Source organism: Phascolarctos cinereus, unplaced genomic scaffold (assembly GCF_003287225.1).
Source record: "Phascolarctos cinereus isolate Bilbo 61053 unplaced genomic scaffold, phaCin_HiC Scaffold_726;HRSCAF=1367, whole genome shotgun sequence".
Taxonomy (NCBI): domain Eukaryota; kingdom Metazoa; phylum Chordata; class Mammalia; order Diprotodontia; family Phascolarctidae; genus Phascolarctos; species Phascolarctos cinereus.
The window spans coordinates 411,461,648-411,483,719 of record NW_027556098.1 but is presented as its reverse complement, the minus strand read 5'-3'; the positions used below and the strand labels follow the sequence as shown (position 1 = coordinate 411,483,719).

The following is a 22,072-nucleotide window of genomic DNA, read 5'->3' as shown; positions in this document are numbered from 1 at the left end:
CTGTAGGCACCAGTTTGTTCGACGTCTTACGGCGCCTCTTCTGTAGAATGGGGGTGTTAACAGCGCTCCTCCCCCCGTGTTATGAGGATAAAATGAGGTAATGTTTGGAAAGCACTTTGCAAGCCTTTAAATGCGGTGTACACGTTAGCTGTTATCATTATCTGATTGGGCTCTCTGCACACAGTGGGTGCTCATTCTGTTAATGTATGGGAGCTGGGCTGAGACCTGTGAACTCCCCTGGTACTCCCCTCCTGCCTTTCCCTGGGGACCCCACGCGGGGGGCAGCGGAGGAGACCACGGGGTTCAGCACTTGATACTCGTTTTCCTGCTACCGCTTAGGGAGGGTCACCAGGCAGGAGCGGGGCCATGGACCCTTGTTAGCAACCTGAGCCCAAGAGGAAAGACTGGGAATTTGGGGCTCTTCCTGAGCTTGGGGAGACATGTTGGCGTAGATTGTAGGCAAGTCACAGGGCATGCCTTGGAGGCCCTCTGGCTCAACCACTTCATTTTTTTAAAATAATCTGTTGTGGAATTTTCTTAACTTTGTTTAAACAAAACCCAATTATCAGTATCCTTAGGTTTTCCACATTGTACAGTTCCCTAATAAATCCCCCCCCAAAAGAGCTTTGGCAGAGATCACCTGAAACCACAAACCATTGAAAGATTCTGCGCTGCCTTTCATAGCCATTGGCCCCCACCTTTGCAAAGAAGGAGGGAAGGTGCTGTTGCAAGAATTTTCTGGGTCTTTGCTGACCACTGCATGTATACACCAGCACAGGATACAGACAGACAGGTAGCCACTCAGGAGTGTCACACACATCATCGGTGGTGATGGACATGTGGGTCTCAGTTCTGCAGGTAACTGTATAGAGTCTGTCCTGAGCTACATGACCCAGAGAGCAGAACGAAAAGGAAGTTTTTTACAAAGCGCCTTTGGGCACGATCTGATAGGGCACCCAGGCAGCAAAAGTATTTGAAAAGTAAATGGTGGTGTGTCAGAAAGAGTGCTGGACCTGAGGTCTGGAAGATTCCTCTTCCTGAGTTCAAATCTTGCCCCAGACACTTCCTAGCTGGGTGAGCCTGGGCAAGTCACTTAGCTCAGTTTGCCTCAGCTTCCTCATCTGTAAAATGAACTGGAGAAGGAAATGATAAATCAGTCCTAGCAAATAGAGGATGAAATGGAGTTGGTTACACCCCCCCCCCCATTCCCCTTGGATGGTGCCTTTCTTCTGTGGCCCAGCCTGGTCATTAGAATTCTGCAGCATTCATTTCTCTTCTTGTTGTTTTACTCGGTTCCCGATTCTGCTGGTCCATCTGCAATCTGTCAGTCATTCAACAAACATTTATTAAGCATTTATTATTGTCTAGGCACTGGGAATGCATAGAAAGGCAGAACTAGCCCCTACCCTCAAGGAACTTGCATTCTGTTGGGGTAGGGTGAAAACAACTAGGTAAGTCCAGGATTCCTGTTGCAGAGTGAATGGAAGCTGAACGCTCTTTGTGGGGAAGGGAGTAGGAGGGGAATTGGGAAAGGCCTCCTCTAGAAGGTGGGCTGTCAGCTGAGTCTGACAGAGATTCCTGGGGCTGAAACGAATGAGAGAGCATCTTAAGCCTCAGGGATCACCGGAGTGCACTGTCTGGAGGTGGAAGGCAGAATGGCATGTGCCAGGGACCACGACGAGGGTCACGGGGCTGGATTGTAGACTGAGGCAGAGAGTTAAGTCTCCTGGAAAGGTGAATTCACTGTGACATCTGGGCAGGTGGCTTCACTTCTCCACCCACAGGTGTCCAGTATCTGACAAGCTCTGGTCAAGCCAGAAGGGCTTTGAGTGATGCCTGTATGTTTGTGATAGCCTCCTCCTCACTAGACAACCATAGAGGACGAAGCTTTTAGCCATAGCAGTTCTTAGGAAGACTGTCTGCCTCACAAGAGGGGTCGAAATCACGCTGGTGAAGGGAATCCTCATGGTGGTGAAATAAAAATGATATGGTCTATGTATATGTATATCCTGTCTCACGATGCCACATACTGTAGGTGTTTTCACATTTATGTGCCCAGGCCAGTTATTTCTTCAGTGAGGGAAGCTTAATCCACTGATGTGTATTGGCCGCTCAATTGAATTAGACATGCAGGCTCCTCTGTTGCCAGCATTCTTAGCTCCTAGGGGCCTGAGAGGTTAATAAGATTATAGTAGGCCAAGGCCATAGAGCTGAAGACCTTCAGCCACTGATGTCCTGACCTTAAGGCTGGCCCTGTCTGTACTGTGCAACACTGTTAGGTTGTGTAATGTCATTTATGTTACCGTGTGCCGTAACACATCGATTGTATTGCATTGCTTTGGGGAAAAACCGTACTGTAAAGGTAGGAAGGGAGCACATTAATTAAGGCCTTTACATACCAAGCAGGACTTTTTAGTGGACCTGACAGTAATTGGGATAACTGGAGTTGATTAAGTAACAGTGTGACTTTTTTTTTTGGCTAGGCAGTGAGGTTAAGTGACTTGCCCAAGATCACACAGCCAGTAAGTGTCAAGTGTCTGAGGCCGGATTTGAACTCAGGTCCACCTGACTCCAGGGCCGGTGCTCTATCCACTGTATCACCTAGCTGCCCCTGCAGTGTGACTTTTTGTTCTGGGATGAGATAATGAAACTTAAGCTAGATTGGTGGCTTTTATGAGTGAGGGAGGGTGACATCGAGGTGCTACAGAGACAGGAAGAACAAGCCCTGATCTCCGGAGCCCAGGCTCCTGTCGCCAGCTGCAAACTAGGTGGCTGGGGGACAGCTCAGATTTCCTCAGCCTCCCCCAAGTCCTCCCTTCTTCTGGTCTTCCCTATCTCTGTGGCAGGCACTGCCATCCTCCCTGTCACCTAGGTTTCCAACCTTGGCATCTTATTCAGCTCTTCGTTGTTGCTCACCCCATATCTCCAGTGTTTTGCCAAATCATGTCCTTATTTGTGTTAACAGCTCTTGTTTTTGTCTTTTTTTTTTCCATGTACCAGGTCCCCATCATTCCAGTTCAGGCCCTCATCACCTCTCCCTGGACTAATGTTCTGGTCTGTTGCTCTTGACCTCACAAATTACAGTGACTCCTTATTTTCTCTGTGATTGACTCTGTGATCCCTGTTTGTCGTTTTAAACCCTTCACATCCTGTCCTTGACCTACCTTTCCAGTCTTCTTGGCTATGACTGCCTTTGTTCATTCTGTGGTCAGGCCAGACTAGCCTTCCTGCTGGTCCCCCATACAGGACACCGTCCCTCTTGCCCGGGCTGCATTCCCTTCTGCTTCTGAGGAGCTCCAGTGTGGCCTTTTTGGCTTTTCCCAGTGTGTGTGTGTGTGTGTGATGGCTGTTTGGCTTATCTCATTGAGTAAGACAGAGCTTGTTTCAGTTTTGTCTTGTATCTCTGTCACCCAACACAGTCCCTGAAACATATCCATCACGTGCTCCTTGTTCCTAGCCTTCCTTCTCTCTTTCTTCAGTCTCTTCTTTACTGCCCTACGAGAGGCAGGGGAGCTGGACCTGCCCGAAGCCCCTTTGGGCTCTGCTGGGGCTACACCCTCCTCCACCACCAGCAGAGGGCGCCTGGGCTTTGCTTTCCCTCCATCCCTGTGCCTCCCTAGCTTTACCCTCTCCCTTGAAGAGGGCCTGGGTACCTTCCACTCTGTTCACATGTTCGCAGATTTATAGTTGAAAGGGACTGAAGTGGTCCTGTGTTCCAAATCCATCGTTTTACAGATGAGGAGACCGAGGCCAAGAGTTTGAACCCCCATGTCCTCTTCCAGATACAGCCAGCTCTCTGTTCACAGCAGGTCCTTTCTTTAGGAGGCTCTGGGCTGGTAGCCTCTGTCATGTGCTGACAGCACCCTGGGTTTCATGACGGAGAAGAACCCTACTTCCTTCCTTTCACCAGGATGCTGGCTGAGTGGCATCCTTCTGATGCCTGGGTCAGGTCGGCCTCCAGCTTGTATCTCAGAAGCTTTTCCCAGCAAATAGAATCCAGTGACAGCTCATCTCTTGCCCTTCCTCTGCCTTGTGCTGTCCAGGTAGGGCCCCTTTCAGCCCGTGTGGGAGTATGCGGGAGGCCCCTGTGGCCCCCAGGTTCAGGAATGCTGGTGTCAGAGGCTCTACTTCCCCAAGCTTTCCCTGAGATTTTTCTTCCACTGCCTTTGAAGAGTTTCTCTTGGGAGATGTGCAGTAGGGAAAAAGATGAAAGTAAGAATCACTGAGCCGTCCCAGCCACAGGGAGCGGTTGGCTGTTGTGCCCAGACTGGGTGCACGGTGCCGGGAGGTTGGGCCCGGTCATTTGCTGAAGAGAGCTGAAACTCAGACCCAGAGTGGGAGGGAAATAAGCATTTGTTAAGTGCAAGGCACTACGCTAAGCCCTTTATAAACATCTCGTTTGGAAACACAACTCTGTGAGGGGCTGGCAGTGGTGTTGAACGTTTCAGTTGTAGCTGACCCTGTGACCCTGTTTGGGATTTTTTTGGTTTTTGTTTTAGAAGGATGTAAATATTTTTATTCTTCAGTTTCTGTCTTCTGTCTACCTCTACGCTGCTTCCAGTACTCTTCTGCCTTGTATGGCGGTAATAGATAATATTGTATTTTGGAAAACTTCAGAGGTACAAAGTCATAGAGGTGAGTTTGTAACAGTTCCCATTTCAGATTTCTGGTAAATTTTTAGAAAGGAACATGCACTCTGTCCTCAGATTTTCTGCTTGTCTTCAGTTTTTCCTTTGGCAGTACACTTGTCTAGCCAAATGACGATGTTCTGTACTTACGGATTGGCTCTTCTGTACTGGGCCTTTGTTTCCCTAGTTGAGGTAGTGAGGGATGTGTCCTCTATACCCCTCCCGCCATCAAGTAGAAGCTGTTTCTCTAAGAGCAGCTGTCATCACTCTTGCACAGCTGTTTCTTTGGAAGTGTCATACATGGAGCTGCTATATATAGTATAACTAGAGAAAAATAACAGAGAAATAGTTGCTTCTAGGGAGGAAACGTTGGCGGGATGCCAAAGCGATTCTCTACACCCTAAGTTGGGTTCCGTTTATTGTCTCCCAGAAAACTAGGACATCTTTATATTGACATTGTGCTGACACCCGTGCACGTGAAGGCATCTTATTGATGAAGATCCTGCAGTGGCTTGCCATTTCCTTCTCCGGCTCATTTTACAGACTAGGAAACTGAGACACAGGGTGAAGTGGCTTGCCCAGGTTCACACAGCTAGTAAGTTTCTGAGGCTACGTTTGAACTCAGGTCTTCCTGACTCCAGGTGTGGGCTTTATCCACTGTTCCACCTAGGTAGGTGCTATAATTGTCCCTAAGAAACCGAGAAAAGCAAAGATTAAGTGACTTAGCCAGGATGATATAACTAATAAGTGTCTGAGACTGATTTGAACTTAGGTCTTCCTGATTTTTCCAGCACAGTATTTTATCCACTGCACCCCCAAACCGCCTCCTGGGACTGTACAGAGACACAGGGCTGGAGCACAGGGACAGCTTTTAGAGTCCCATCAGCCGGGGAGATGAAGGGAGAGCATTTCTCTCCTTCCACAATTATCCCCTTGTTCCGAGGGAACCCCCCAAAAAGGGGTTTTGGACACAACTTCCTTTCTTACTACTTTACTCACCCAGGGAAAAAGGGGAGAGTAGTGGGAGAAGGTTTCCACTTTAGTGGCATTCAGAGGCAGGTCAAGCAACCAAATCTTGAAGAGAAAATGTTCTGAACAGTTCATCATAAATAACAGCTGTACTTTATAAACAAACTTTTAAGCCATCCCATTCCACTAGGGTGCCTTTCTTCTTGCATTCCCTCCAGCATTGACTGTTGCCATTTTTGGTTGTTTTTGAAACCTTTGAGTTGTTTTGATCTGCATTTCTCTGTTACTAGTGCTTTTTTCCCCATGTAGTTGTGAATACTTTGCATTTCTTCTTCTTCTTCTTCTTCTTTTTTTTTTTAAGTGAGACAATTGGGGTTAAATGACTTGCCCAGAGTCACACAGCTAGTGTCAAGTGTTTGGTCTGAGGCTGGATTTGAACTCAAGTCCTCCTGACTTTAGGGCCGGTGCTCTATCCACTGCACCACCTAGCTGTGCCCCCCCCCCATTTCTTCATTTGAGAGCTGTTTGTTCATGTCCTTTGACCGTTGGTTGATGTTTGACCTTCGTTTTTGAGGAGGTCCAGTACATCATGGGCGATGCTTGCCCATGAATTGGATTGAAGTGAAGCAGAGTTGTACCAAGTCACTGGCCACACTCTCTCTTCCAGAGTTGTCGAAGTCCAGTGGCAGGACCTAAGTCAGGATGGCTGTCGATGGCTGGGGATGCAGTGGCAGACCTTGGCTATTTAATGTCTGACTAAGCTCTAGTCGCTCCACACCAGTTGTTCTTATCTGTCTATTCCACTGGGGGAAGTCTTCACTGTGGTAGACAACCCCTCTGACTCAGTGATGGGTGTGAGACCTCTCTCAACCTGGTTTGGCCTGTCTACTGAGATAGTCCTGGCCATTAGTTTTGTGTGTGTGTGTGTGTGTGTGTGTGTGTGTGTGTGTGTGTGTGTGTATATGTATATGTATATATCAATTGTTTCTATATCTTGAATACGAAACCCTTTTCAGAGAAATTTGATATAAAGTTTTTTTCCTATTCAACCACTTGCTTTCTTATCATTGATGCATTAATGTCTTTGCGGAAGCTTTTCAATTTCATGTTATCAAAGTTACCTGTTTTATCTTTTGTAATTGCCTGTATCTCTTGTTTGGTTAAGAATATATCTCTTACCCATAGCTGAGAGGTACATGATCTGTTTCTCTTCTAAGTTTTCTATAGTATAGTCTTTTATATTGAGATCATGTATCTGTTTAAAAAGTATTGTGCAGTAAATTTTATTTTCAAATGAAAATTTGCTTTCTTTCCCTCCCATCTTCTCTTATCGAGAAAGCAAGAAAAAGAAAACCCCTGTTACAAACATATATAATCAAGCAAAACAAATTTCTACATTGGCTGTGTGCAGAGAAAGTAGGTTTGGTGTGCCCTCTGGGTTCATCATCTCCCTGTAAGGGTCGAGGGCAGCATGCGTCAGTTCATCAGGAGCCCTTTGGAGTTGTCGCTGGTAATTGTATCAGCGTTCTCAAGGCTTGCTGTTTGGAAGGGGCTGCTGGTGCCTGCTCTAAAAGCCTGTCCCTGTGCACTATACTCTAGGCACTACACAAGGTGACTGACAAGATTGAACTAGCACAACAACTGTTTTCCAGATGTTTGACAGACCTTGTCTTTCCTCTTAAAAGGCCAGGTTCTGGGAGCCTCATCAGAAGTCAAGCTGGTAGGTGTGTTCTGCTGTGCCCATGCAAACAGACAAACAAACAGTACCTTGCTGTAGGAGTTTGCGAAGCCCCACACCTTTCGTTGGCTCTGGAGGACTTTCCAAGATGAGTGATGCTGGGCCTGTGCTGTGTCTCTAATTATAATCTGAGTTGGCCAGCCCCGTGTAACTGTTGCAGAGCAATATTAATACTTTATTCTAACTTTTAGGCACAAATCTGTAAGAAAACCATTTTTATTTAGCTTAACATTGTAAATGTATCCATTTCAAGTTTATGAGAGAGGTTCACATTGACATGGTGTTTTCTCTTCCTCTCCTTCTCTCTCCCTATCACCATTCAAACATGTCCCAAGATGATTTGAGGGACATATACAGGAATCTGGAACGAAAAAAATGTTGTAACATGTTAAAATACCATTTTGTGTTAACATTCTAGAACAGTAGTCACTACTCAGGCCCTTCCTTGAATACTCCCCCTAGTGTTTTCCTGGAATAACACAAGGGACCTCCTCTATCTGATCAATACCTTAATACAGGGGTGGGGAACCTGTGGCCTAGAGGCCTCCTGTGGCCCTCTGGGTCCTTAAGTGCAGCCCATTGACTGAATCCAAATTTCACAGAACAAATCCCTTCTGAATGGAGAAGAGGATACTTGTCTCTAGGTGAGTGATAGACTAATCACTTTAGGGGATGGGGAAAGCAATGGTTTTATTTGTTTTTTAAGTAAGTTTTTACTGATGTCAGTTACCCCCAGTAAACCTTCCACTCCCAGAGCACCGTCGCATATAACAGTTTTTATAGAACAAAAGAAAAAGAAAGAAAGAAAATAAACAAAACTGACCCGTAGAACAAGTCTGAAAATGCATACCATGTACTTCACGGTTGGCTGTCCCACCTCTGTGAAGAGTAGGAATGCCCCTTTTTATTTTGAGCCATGCTGCTCTGTAGTTTTGTAGCTTACAGCTTTCATTCATTTATTTATTTGTTTTGGTGGTTCTTACCGTTAACGTTATTGCAGTCACAATGTAGGGTTGTTTTTTTTTTTTAAGCACTGCTTGTTCTACTCTGTATCATTTCATGGAGATCTTGCCATGTTTTTTTTGTATTCATCATATTTGTTATTTCTTACACCACAGTAATATTCTATTAAATGGTAGATAGGTGGTGCAGTGAATAGAGCAGTGAACCTGGAGTCAGGAAGACCTGAGTTCAAATTCTGCCTCAGATACTTACTAGCTGTATGACCCTGGACAAGTCATCAATCCGTTTGCCTCAGCTTCTTCAACTGTAAAATGGGGATAATAACAGACCTACCTCTCAGGGTTGTTGTGAGGGTCAGAGGAGATGTTTGTGGAGTGTTAAGCAGAGTGCCTGGTACATAGACACTATGTGAATATCAGCTGTTATTATCATTGCTGTTATTATTACCTTCCTGTTCCCCCCCGTCAGTGAGCATCTGTTTTGTTTCTGATTCTTTGCTACCACAAAAAGTAATGCTCTAAATGTTTTCGTAGGTGTGGGGACTTCTTGCCAGTAGTCTCCCTGGGAGCCTGGTGCTAGAGCATCTGGGCCAGAGGATAGGCACGTTTCAGTCACTTTATTTGCACAGTTTCAAATTACTTTCCAAAAGGTTGCATTTGTTCACGTCTTCAGTGAATAAATGTTTATTGAGTACCCGCTATGTGTCCACACTAAGTGCTCGGGATACAAAGAAAGGTAAAAAATTACTCCCTGCTCTTGAGAAGCTGACAGGCTAATAGGGAAGAAAACACGCAAATAACTATGTGCAAACAAGCAGTGTACGGGACAGAAAATGGGGGCTCGGGAAAACCTTTCTGTAGAAGGTGGGCTGTTAGCTGGGACTCGAAGGGAGCCGGAAGCAGACGTGAGGAAGTCTGGAGTTGGCCTGGCTGCCAGTTCAGCAAGGGGTCGTGATAGGGAAAGGAGAGCATAGCTAGTGCTGGGAAAGAACCTGGGGTCAAGGGATGGTAGGTCACAGTGTAGATGAAGAACAGAATTTGACGTTTCAAAGCGAAGGGAGAGGTGGCATAGCGCATTGTTTGTCTTCCCGTGGCCCGTCCAGCCATTGATTGTTGATAATTTTTATCATCTTTGCTAATTTGTTTGGATTTGTATTTCTTTTGTTATTAGTTATTTGGAGCTTTTTAAAAAAATTTATTTTTAGTTTTCATCATTCACTTCCATAAGATTTTTGAGTTTTAAATTTTCTCCCCTCCCCCCTTCCCCAAGGTGGTATGCAATCTGAAGTAGGCTCTATGTATACATTCCTATGAAACACATTTTCACATTAGTCATGTTGTAAAGAAGAATTAGAACCAGTGGGAGGAACCATGAGAAAGAAGAACCAAAACAAAGCAAAAAAAAAAAAAGAGAGAGCAAATAGTATGTTTCAAATCTGCATTCAGATTCCATAGTTCTTTCTCTGGATGTGGATAGCATTTTTCATTGTGAGTCTTTCGGCGACCTCAGATGCTTGAATTGCTGAGAAGAGCTAAGTGTATCAATGTTAGTCATCGCATGATATGGCTGTTACTGTGTACAATGTTCTCTTGGTTCTGCTCACTTCGCTCAGCATCAGTTCATATAAGTCTTTCCAGGTTGTCGTGAAATCCACCTGCTTATCATTTCTTATAGCCCAATAGTATTCTGTTACATTCATATATCACAACTTGTTCAGCCATTCCCCAGTTGATGGCACTCCTTCAATTTCCAGTTCTTGGCCACCAGAAAAAGAGCTGCTATAAGTATTTTTGTACATGTGGGTGGAGCATTTTTTAATATGGTCTTTAATTTGCAATTCTTTTGAGACCTATTTTTATCTTAGAACCATTTATATATCTCTCCATAGCTGTGAAAAAGTATATGATCTACTTCTCTTTTAATTTTTTTTGTGGTATGATTTTTGTAATTAAGGTCATGTATTAATTTAGAATGTATTGTAGAATATGATCTAAGCAAGTGATTTATGTGTTACAGTTTATCAGACACTAGGGCATTAAGACAGTGATTTTAGTATGACAAGAAATACCTTTGCTCAAAGTTTGCTTTCCATCCTAATTCCATTTCCCTAAGAAAATCTTTTTGTTCTTGGCCTTCTACACACTTTGAAAGGGAGAAATCTGAAAAGGATTTTTAGAACAGATAAAATATTAAGAAATAATATTTTAGAGAAATCAAAAAGGAGATTTTTAATAGTATTCCATAGTGCGCTTCCTTCCTGTGAGTAGCCTTTTCAGTTTCATTTCCTCATTCCCAGTGTCCTTTCTCAAAGCTGAGAAATGGGGACATTCACCCTTTATATTAATGTCTTTCAGACTTGGAACCTAGGACTGAGACCACAAAGTCAACTCCAAAAGAGAATATTCCAGGAGAAGAGTCATCCCCGGTGGTGAAAGTTGAAAGACCTGGAGGGGCTGACTTTTGCTACTCCACTTTGGGGGAAGGTGTAGATAGTGAGAGCCAGAAAAAGAGGGAGCAAATAAAGGAGGAGAGTGAGGTGAGGAAGTTAACTAAACCTCAGAAGAGTCACACTGGAGCTAAAAGTGATAAATGTAGTGAATATGGGAAAACCTTCAGTCAGTGCTCAAACCTCACTGAAGATCAGAAAATCCAGGCTGATCTGAAGCCTTGTAAATGTCCTGAGTGCGGGCAAGCATTCACTAAAAACTCAGGACTTATTCGACACCAGAGGATTCACACTGGAGAGAAGCCTTATACGTGTAATAAATGTGGAAAAGCCTTCAGACAAGTGTCAGACCTTGTTAAGCACCGGAGGATCCATACTGGAGAGACTCCTTACAAATGTAATGAATGTGAGAAAGCCTTTATTTCTAATTCAGAATTTCATAGGCACAAGAGGACTCATACTGGACAGAAGCCTTACAAATGTCAAGAATGTGGAAAAGCATTCATTGAAAGTTCAGACTTTGTTAAGCATCAGAGAATTCATACTGGAGAGAAGCCATATATATGCAAGGATTGTGGGAAAGGCTTCATTGAGAGCTCTTCCCTTGTGAAGCACCAGAGGATTCATACTGGAGAAAAGCCGTATGTCTGTAAGGAATGTAGGAAAGCATTCACGCAGAAGTCCCACCTGGCACTACATCAGATCATCCATGCTGGAGAGAAGCCTTACTCATGTAATGAATGTGGGAGAGCCTTCACTGAGAGCTCTGCCCTAGCTAAGCACAAGAGAATTCATGCCGGTGAGAAGCCCTATGAATGTAACGACTGTAGGAAAGCCTTCACTCGAAAGTTCAACCTGATCCTACACCAGAGAATGCATACTGGAGAGAAGCCTTACGAATGTAAGGAATGTGGCAAAGCCTTCATTGACACCTCAATCCTGGTTAAGCACCAGAGGATTCATACTGGAGAGAAGCCTTATAAGTGTGATGAGTGTGGGAAGGCCTTCAATCAGAAGTCCCATTTGATCCTACATCAGAGGATCCATACTGGAGAGAAGCCACACAAATGTAATGAATGTGGGAGTGCTTTCACTCAAAGATCAACCCTTGTTAAGCACCAGAGAACTCATACTGGAGAGAAGCCTTATAAATGTGAGGAGTGTGGGAAAGCCTTCGCTAGAAAGGGTCCCCTCATCAGACATCAGAAGGTGCACACTGGAAAGAACACTTAGAAAGAGTGTGGGAATGCCTTCACTAAAAACTCAGACTTGGTTCAACAGCAGAGTTGTGCTTTATTAATGTAATAAACATGGGGAAGCATTCACTCAAAAGTACCCCTTGTTCTTACATCAGAGGAAATGTACTGGAGAGGATGTATAAATGTAATGAATGTCAGAAAGCATTCATTTACAATTTATGCCTTATTGTGTCAGATAATTCGTACTTTATAGATAGCTTATCACTATAATAAAAGTATTTAGAGTTCAGTTCTTTTTTTTTTTCCAGCCAGAGGAAAAGTTTATTAGTGATAAAACACTTAGGGCCAGGTGACGCCCATAAGGATGAGCGGGCATGAGAGGTTCTCAGCCTTTTGAGCTTGAGATTCTCAGCTAGAGTTCAGTTCTTAATGCACATCATAAAATTTAAAGAGAAACTATAAATGTAATATGTATGGCAAGGCCTTCTTGGGTCATTAACCATCAGAGGATTCATAATGGAAAATAGCCTTATAAATGCAATGAATTAGGGAAAGATTTCAGCAACTTCTCACACTCTACTAAACTTCAGCTGACTCATGCTGTAGAGAAGCCTTAAATATAATGTGTGTAGAAAAACCTGTGCAGTTCAAATATTATAAAACTTTAGATAAGAATGAATGAAAAAGCATTTAAGCTCACTAGGTGCCGAGCCCCTGACTAACTGCTGGGTATGCAGATAAAATTACAAGGTGGTTCCTTCTGTCAAGGAGCTCATGCTCTAATTGAGGAAGACAGCACATGTAGAAGAGTTGAGCTGCAGTGAGGTTGGAAAGGCCCAGGGTTTCCTATGGGTCCAATTATTTGGACAGTGGTAAAGCCCAAGGGTTCTTCTGCCTATTAGAGGCTACTCACCATTGTTAGAGATGGGAGAAGGGGTCTAAGGGACAGAGTGGAGAGGGCAGTCTAGGTTTTCTCTGGAGGGGGTGGTTGGAGGTAGAGATTCAGAGCCTGTCTGGGAGAGGCTAAGGGTAAGGGAGCATCAGCAGAAAAGTTGGAAGAGGATTTGGGGTGAGAAAGGGGAAAACTTGGTCCTGGTGGGCACTGATCCCCACTGGGGTCCTTCAGGAACTTCAGGATGAAGTCTGGTGCCTCTTGCCAGTGGAGGGAGGAAAAAGAATGAGAGGAGTCATACTGGTGTAAGTTCACAAAGATGTCATAAATATTTGAAGGTTTTCTTACACAATATAGCTAGATACCAGTTAGTGCAATTAATGGCTATTGTGAAGTAGTTGCATGTATTCAGATTAACACTATTTGAATTCCTAATTATGTAAGAGGTGGAGTTGATTCCAGTGGAAATATGAAGTACATATTCAGATTGTGAGACTGCTTCACGGAATTCGTTCTTTGTAGTAATTGGTTCCTGGTTGTACAAACTTTACCTGAATCACAGGATTCATAACAGAAGAAAAACTAGCCATTTCAAATTTAATCTAACCATATGTGTATCCATTAATATTTTCCCTGTAATTTCTTGATCCATTGTATAACTCATTTTCATTTAATGAAGCACTTCAGAACATTCACTTTTGTTATAATTAATAAATTCAGATTGACTTCTGACGTTTGCTTGGAGAGAGTGAAATCACTCTTAAGCTTCCATGTTCCTGGACACTAGAATTCCATTTTCTGAGCATACTCATTCTATTTTTCCTTATGTCTGATGACCCCTGTTCCTATTTTTCATCCTCACATTTACTTTTCCATCAGGAAAATTCTCTTGGAGATGACTCCTCTTTAGCTGAGGCTTCATTGGATTGAGGGATTGAATGAGTTGGATCTGTGGAGGGAGAACATTCTAGCCTTGGGGGACAGAGGGCCTCCGCAAAGGCTAGGAGACAGGAGGTGAAATGTGGTTGATAGGGAACAACATTGACACCATTTTGATGGGAATATAGAACATGGGAAAGGGAGTAATGTGAAGTTAGTCTGGAAAGTTTAGTAGGTGACAGAGTGATGGATTCTAATGTCAAACCAAGGAATGTTTTTGTTTATTTTAAAGGCAGTAGGGTGCCAGTGACACTTAGTTCCCCTGTGACATCACTTGACTTGACCATCATACCACATGGCAAGCTCCCTGTTACATCACCAAAAATGCCCAAATCACTATCCAAACCCCCCATTTCTTCAACTCGAACTCTGCCATGACTTCAGCCACTATATCTCAGCCATCCTCATCGTGCTCCCCTGGCAGCACCTGTAAGTTATGTCCCCTTCCCCCCTAAAGACATCACTAGTTATGCCCATTGGATATTACATCATCCCTAGTCAATGGGTTTGGGATCTGGACTCTGGAAATTTCAGTGCTGAGTGAAGGACACAGTCCAGTCACTGTCTGTAATGATGACAAATCCTGTTTTCCTTGATTTCTCTTCAAGGTGTCTTTGAATCTGGTAGCCTCACTCTTCATTTCCCACAGCCTCTCAGGGTTGTCCTCATCTCCTGTAGCCAGCATCAACTCGTTGATAGGATCTTCTCTGGACTGCTTCCTATGAAAACATTTGGGAGCACGGTAAGAAATCCCATGTACTGGCATAGGGAGTTCCATCTGACCTGATTTCCAAGTTGTGTAAGATCCATGCAGATCTCTTGGCAGAAATACAGAGGGGAAAATGTTTTATAAGTTCTTTTCCTGTGTGGATGCAGATCAAGAAATCCGGGTAGATCAGCTCTATAAAATTTGAGTATTGTAAACACCGCCACCACCAGTAGAAGCAGATGGGGTGGTCCTGGCTCTGGTCTTCCTTTGTATACTCTTATGATAGAAACAACCCATTTAGAGGGGTGTGGGAGGTGCCAAGAAGGCGGTGTAACTAGCATGGCATGGGATGATGCCATGGGGGGCATGATGAGAATGATTGAGATGTGGTGGTGGAAGTTATGGCAGAGGGTGAGCTGAAAAAATGGAAGGAGGGGAGGTGGTAGATAACAATTTGGGCCTTTTTTGGTGATGTAATAGTTGCCTTGTCATGTGGTGTGATGGTTAAATCAAATGAAATGAGAGCATAGAGAGGTCATGGGTAATGTCACAGGGGCAAAGCCCATCAGCCAATGTGGAAGCTAACTAGTAATGGGGCAGAGATTTAGCATTTATCCCTTCCTTCCCTGCCCTTCCCCAGCATGCCCTCTTTCCCCCAGAGTTCCTAGGGAGGGTCAAGTCCTAGACTGTGGCCAGGAGTACAGGGAGATACTTCCTATCACCCCTGTCACAGAGACAGGCTATGTACATGAGGAGGTGGTGACCTGTTTGTGACCTGCCTGTGTGGGGCTTTGGACCTTGATGAGGATCCCTGACTGTGTAGGGTGTGTTATCTTTGCGGTAGGCAGGCCTGGTATTGCTGGCACTGCTCCCACTCACCGTGATGTATATGTAGACATGAAGAGACTCACTGTGAGTTGCTAGGACCATTTAGATCCAGGATTCATTGCTTGAAGGGAAGAAGTGAAGCCTGGAGTAAACTGCTCTTCATTCTCCTAAGTGACTTGCCCAGAGTCACACAGCTAGTGAGTGTTATGTGTCTGAGGCTGGATTTGAACTCAGGTCCCCCTGACTCCAAGGCCAGAGCTCTATGTACTGTGCCACCCAGCTGCCCCTCTATTATTACATCTTAAGGGGCCTAAGCTTTTGGTATGATTTTTTTTTTGTTTGATAGTTTTTCCCCTTCTTGGTCATATTTTTCTTGTGTCCTCAAGGTCAGGATTGTCCAGTAAAAGCCCCCCAAAAAGGCTGGACTCAGGAAGTTTCTTATTTAGTTGTTTTTCAGTCACATGACCCTTGTGACCCAATTTGGGGTTTTCTTGGCAGAGATGCAGGAGTAGTTTGCCATTTCCTTCTCCATTGTCCCCATTTGACAGATGAGGAAACTGAGGCCAGCAGGTTTAAGTGACTTGCCCAGTCACTTACTAAGTGTCTGAGGCTAGATTTGAACTCAGGAAGAGTTTTCCTGATTCCAGGCTCAGCACTCCCCACTGAGCCACCCAGCTGTCCCTGGACTCAGGAAGACTTGAGTTCAGCCTTGAGTATTTACCTCAGTTTCCTCAGTTACAAAATGGAGATAATAACAGTGTCTACCTCCTAGGATTGTTTTGAGGGTCAAATGAGATAATATTTGTAAAGCGCCTGGCACGTGGCAGGCTCACTCCCTTCTCCTTCCCTAAAGCCATTTAAGTAGGAGAAGGTCCATTTAAAAGGCCATTGCCACACCGTGCAGTCTGCTTTTGGGCCAAGATCCTGGTCTCTCTCTCTAGAACTCTGGGCCCAATCCTCCAGCATGCTTCCTACACTACCCACCATTTATACAACAGTCATTTACATTGCTTTTGCTCCTTTGTGTTGTTTTGTTTTTCACTGTTTTTCTGGTTCTCTTGTTTGAACGTGGGTTGGAGGAGGGTCCTAGGAAGGGGCAGATCTGTACATCACTGCTTTGGGGGTAGATCCTGAGTGTCCTGTTTGGGTGGGTTAAAATCGGAGAAGCTCTGCTCAATCTGGACCTCAGAAAGGAAATGATGATCTTGGGAAATTATTTGGCGGAAATGCTGAGGAAAGGAGAGAATGACCAAACTGTTGGGGTATACAGGTGAGCAGAGACCAGTCTCCAAGAGGCTCCGCCCCCCAACTCCTTACCTGCTGCTCCTTTCCCGTTGCCAGCAGACATGCCCAGCTCACCCATATATTCAAGGCTCTATCACTTCGTGCAAACTCATTTCCCCAGGAAACAAGGTAAGCCAACAAACATTTTGCTGAGTTGCTACTGTGTGTGATGCAGTGTGCTAGGTGCAGAGAATACAAGTAGAAATCATGAAACAATCATTACTTAAAAGTTTTTCTTCTCATGGGGCAGACAGTACTTACAGACACAGAGTGAGTGTGAGTGTGAAAATACAGCAACGTACAAAGCAGTTCCAGTCTAGGCATATTGCCTCTGGTCTACACACATTGCCTCCTGTTTCTTACCTCCCTCTCGCCTTTTTTCACCTAGCTTTCAAATGTGTTACTCATTTTTGGATGGATTGTAAGTGATTCCTCTATGGAAAGGAGAGTTAGCAGAGTACATTTCCATGAATGGGGAGTGGATTTGCTGACATCTGTAGAAGGGTAAAAACCTGGGGAAATCACCTAAACGTTGGAGTTCAGTTCTTGTTTTGTTTTGTTTTGTTTTTGGATAGGCAGTGGGGTTAAGTGACTTGCCCAGGGTCACACAACTAGTGTTATGTGTCTGAGGTCAGATTTGAACTCAGGTCCTCCTGAATCCAGAGCTGGTGCTCTACCCACTGCTCTACCTAGCTGCCCCCCCTTTTTTGTTTTTTGTTTTGTTTTGTTGTTTTTGGAATTCAGTTCTTTATGTCCCTTGTACACAATTAAAAAAATCAAACAAAAGGAAAGGGTAAAAAAAAAAAGAAGGAAAGAATGCCAGGCCCAAGGCGGTTTCTTCCTGCTTTGGTTTTTCTTTGATCTCTTTCTCTTCTAGTGTTTGGCTTTCAGGTTCTTTGCCATTTGCCATTGTCTTTTACTGAAAGCTCTTCTAGTATTTTGCCAGCATGACTATTTTTGCCTGGTCCTGTTATCTTTTCTCTCACTCCTGTATTCAGATTTTGCTTTAAACTTATGGGCTTTAAATCTTCTGCATTTAGAAATTGAATCACCAGTAGTTCAGGCTTAGGACTTGAGGTTTTCTTGGTAAAGATACTGGAGTAGTTTGCCATTTCCTTCTCCAGGTCATTTCACAGTTGAGGAAACTGAGGCAAACAGGGTGAAGTGACTTGCTCAGGGTCACACAACTAGTAAATGGCTGAGGCTGGATTTGAACTAAGGTCTTCCTGACTCCAGGCCCAGAACTCTATCCACTGTGCTATCTAGCTGCTCTAAGAACAGCTTTGCTTGCATTTTAATTGTGGGCCATAGTTCAAGTCACCTGCTTTCTCAGTGGAGATATCATGCTTCTCAGAAGGTCCTTGGCAGTTGCCATCAGAGCTAGGGATATGGGTCATCTGTTGCTGATGTCTCCTTTCCCTGAGTTTACTTTAGTGCTACCCTTGTGAATCTGGTGCTCCCTCACACTTCTTAACCACGTGCTGTCTAGTTTCCACCCTGTCACTCAGCTGAAATTTTTTTTTTTTTGCAATCAGGGTTAAGTGACTTTCCCAGCTTCACACAGCTGGTAAGTGTCTAAGGTTGGATTTGAACTCAGGTTCTCCAGACTCCAGTATCCACTGTGCCACTTAGCTGCCCTGAAATTGCTTTCTAAGGATGATCAAAAATTTTGACAAATTGAGAATCCTTCCTCTAGTCCTTGTTCTAATGAATCTCTGTGGCCTTTGGTACCACTGACCACCTTCTCCACCTGCAGACCCATTCTGGGTTTCATAGCCTGATTGTCATTCTACCAGGCTACCAGTCTGACTTTCATTTACTAGATCTCTTCATTCTTATTTTATTTATTCATTTTGATGATCTTATCTTTTTCAATTTTGAGTTCCAGCTTCTCTCCCTCCTTCCCACCCCTTCCCATTGAGAAGTCAAACAGTGTATCAGTTATACATGTAAAATCATGCAAATCATATTTCCATATAACTGTGTTGCAAGACACAGCAAAAATAATTATACTTCACTTTGCACTCAGTCTTTCAGTTCTCTCTCTGGAGGTGGATAGTATTTTTCACCATGAACCTTTGGAATTGTCTTGGATCATCATATTGATCAGAGTAGCCAAGTCTTTCATAGCTGGCCATCATTGCAGCATTGCTGTTACTGTGCACACAATCTCCTGGTTCTGCTCACTACCTTTTGCCTCAGTTCATAGAGCTCTTACCATGTTTCTCTGAAACTAGCCCCACGGTCGTTTCATTTAGCACAGTAGTACTTCATCGCTCTCCCAGAGGAAGCCCAGATTTCCCTTTCTGCGCTGGGTGAGCTGTTTTCCTCCATTCCCAGTGGTGGTGGGCAGACACTGAGAGTATCGCTAACGTCTCCTGGGCCTTGCCACTGGCCCTATACTAGCCTTAGGACCCCGGCGCCTTTCCAGCCTCCCCGCAGCTCAGGTCTTCTACCTATGTTGTCTTCCTTAATTAGAGCATGTGTTCCTTGAGGGGAGGGACTGTCATGTTGTTCTGTTTCTATACCCAGCACTTAGGCCAAGGGCTCTTAGGTAAATGCTTTTTTGTTCGTGAATTTCTGATGTTTTATGGTGTTTGAATCGGAACAGAAGGCTTCACCCAGTCTTGAGACTTCTCTACACTACTCTTATTCCATTGCTTGACAGTCTTTTTAATGAATGTTTTCCATATTCTTTATACTTCTGTGGCTTCTTTCTAGCATGAATCTTCTGGTGTTTATCAAAGATTGAACTTTGAGTAAAAGCATTATCATTCATTACATTTCTGAGGCTTTCTGTTATCTGCTTCTTGATTTGGATCTAATGAGACTTTTTTTGTGTGTGAGTGTGTGAAAACATTTCTACTTTCATCACATTTATAAGACTTCTTTCTGTATGCATCCTCTGGTGTTTAACAAGGGCTGAGATCTCAGTGAAGGCTTTCCCATCTTCATTTAAAAGGCTTCTCTCCAGTCCACTCAATGTTGGGTCACGTGGTACTTTGGAGTGAAGATTTTCCTCCATTTGTTCCATTTATAAGGCTTCTTTCCAGTGGGAGTCAGTTATTATACAAAAGGGATTGAGCTGTCAGTGAAGGCTTTCTCACATTCACATTCTCACATAAGCTTTGAAGGCTTCTCTCTAGTCTGTTTGCTTTGATGTAGAATCAAGTGGACCTTTTTGGGGAAAGGGCCTATGTCACCTATGTTCATTACTTTTACCAGGTTTCTCTCTAGTATGTATCCTCCATTGCTTAAAAAAATATGAATATGTGTGTGTGTGTGTGTGTGTGTGTGTGTGTATCTCTGTCTCTCTCTGTGTGTGTTTATATGTGTATATATACATATATATATATAGTAATGGCTTTTCCACATTTGTTACATATATGATTTTTCTAGTATGTCTGTATTTATGTATGGTAAGGTTTTAGTCCTGTTTTAAGGTATTCCCACATTCCTTGTGCTTATAAGGCTTCTGTCTAGTTTGAATTATCTGATGTGCAATAACATTTGAGCATCGAGTGAAGATTTTCTCACTTTCATTATAATTGTAATTTTTTTCTTCATTTTGAATCTTATGGAGCTTAGTAATTTTTATCCTATTGCCCTCCTGCTCGACTTGTTACATCTTCTTCTGGCTCGACATGCCCCAAAGGTGCAGTAGCAGTGATTGACTATTGTGAATTTTTTAACTTTCACCCCATTGGATGATTCTCCTGATGTATTCACCCTTGGAGTTGCCTCTGGGCTCTGATTCCTAGGGTCTCAGTCTGCATGACTTTAACTGAAAGCGCAGATGTTTTCAGTTCTCTGAGCTTTGGTGAGGTGACACAGTAGAAAAGAGTTCCCAGGGAAAGGAAGCACGTGGTATCGAACACTCTCAAATTTGGCCGTATAGTGTGTGGACCTAGTGGGCAAAGGTGAGGGAAGGTGAGTGAGGAAGTATCTAAAGAGGTGTGAGAGGGGACTGATGTGTAAGGAAGGGGTGCCCAGGAGGTGAAGCAAAACCATTTGGGGAGACTGAGAGGCGGTCTTGAAGAATGGAATGAGAAAACTAACGTGCCTTTTGACGTGTGAGGGGTAAAGAGAGTTTAAGGGCAATGGATGAGATGATGGGAAAACGTCAGGAGAGCAGGCCTCCAGGGAAGCAGTCTGGACCAAGGGGCTCTTGTTAGCTAAGACCCTCGTATCCAAAAAGAAGAGAACATTGATAGGGTTTGGAATCAAGGCTGAGGTTAAATCTGAACCCTGTTGCTCTGTCCATGACCTTGGGTAAATAACAGACTAGACACGGGACAATCAGAAAGAATAGAACCCAATGCCACAGAGTTCAATAAACTCAAAAGCAGAAATTTCTTAGAGAGACCAACCTGTTTGGTGACTGCTGGGAAATCTGGAAAGCAGGCTGTCAGTAATTTGGCTTCTGCCAACAAAGTATGCCATAGGCCTTATACAAGGCCAGAACGTTAAACATGATACCATTAAAAATTAGAAGCATATCAACATATCTTCTAAAGCTTTTGGTAGGAGATACGTTCTTAATTAAACAAGAAATAGAGGCAATTACAAAAGATAAGATATAATTTTGATTACATGAAGATGGAAAGTTTCTGTACTTACGACCATCAAGGATAAGAGGGAAAGTGATTGAATCAGGGGAAAAACCCTCTGCCTGTCAGATATCTCAGATAGAGGTTTGGTATTCTAGATGTATAGAGAACTGAGTATGATCATAACATGTGTATGGATGCCCATGCATGCATGTATACATTTTGTTCAGTCATCTCAGTCATGTCCGACTCTTCATGAGCTCATCTGGGGTTTTCTTGGCAAAGATACTGGAGTGGTTTGCCATTTCCTTCTCCAGCTCATTTTACAGATCAGGGAACGGAGGCAAACAAGATTAAGTGACTTTCCCAGGGTCATACAGCTAGGAGGTGTCCGAGGTTGGATTTAAACTCGGGTCTTCCTGATTCGAGGCCCAGCATTCTATCTGCTGTGCCACTTAGCTGCCCACATGCATACGTATGTGTAGGTATACACCAAGTGTCATTTCTTGACAGATAAATGGTCAAAGATATAAACAGTTCTCTGCTCCCAAAATAAATTTTGCAAACTATAAATGACCATATGAAAGAAAACTCCAAATGGCTGATAATGAAAGAAATGGAAATCAGAACAGCTCTGACTTTTCACCTCATATCCTGCAAATCGGCAAAGATGTCCGTAAATGACAATAGTTCATGTTGGAGACAGGCACACTGGCACTTTCCTCATGGAGCTGTGAATGTAGTTCAGCCACTTTGGAAAATAATTTGTAATTAGACAAACAAAAAGTGATTCAGATGTCCGTACTTTTGTCCCAGAGATTCTGCTCCTAGATGTATACTCTAAGCTTAAAGATGTTGATAAGAAGAAAGTCCTTAAATATACCAAAAGAGGCAGAAGCAGAGTATCCTAGCACCTGGAGGATGACT

The 22,072-nt window shown here is 43.7% G+C and overlaps 1 protein-coding gene across 1 annotated transcript in view; it reads left to right on the top strand.

Annotated features, from left to right (window-relative positions):
* LOC144454129 (uncharacterized) overlaps positions 1-22,072 on the top strand; it is a 119,325-nt gene that overhangs the window by 1,117 nt on the left and 96,136 nt on the right. The gene's annotated exons all lie outside the window — the stretch shown is intronic.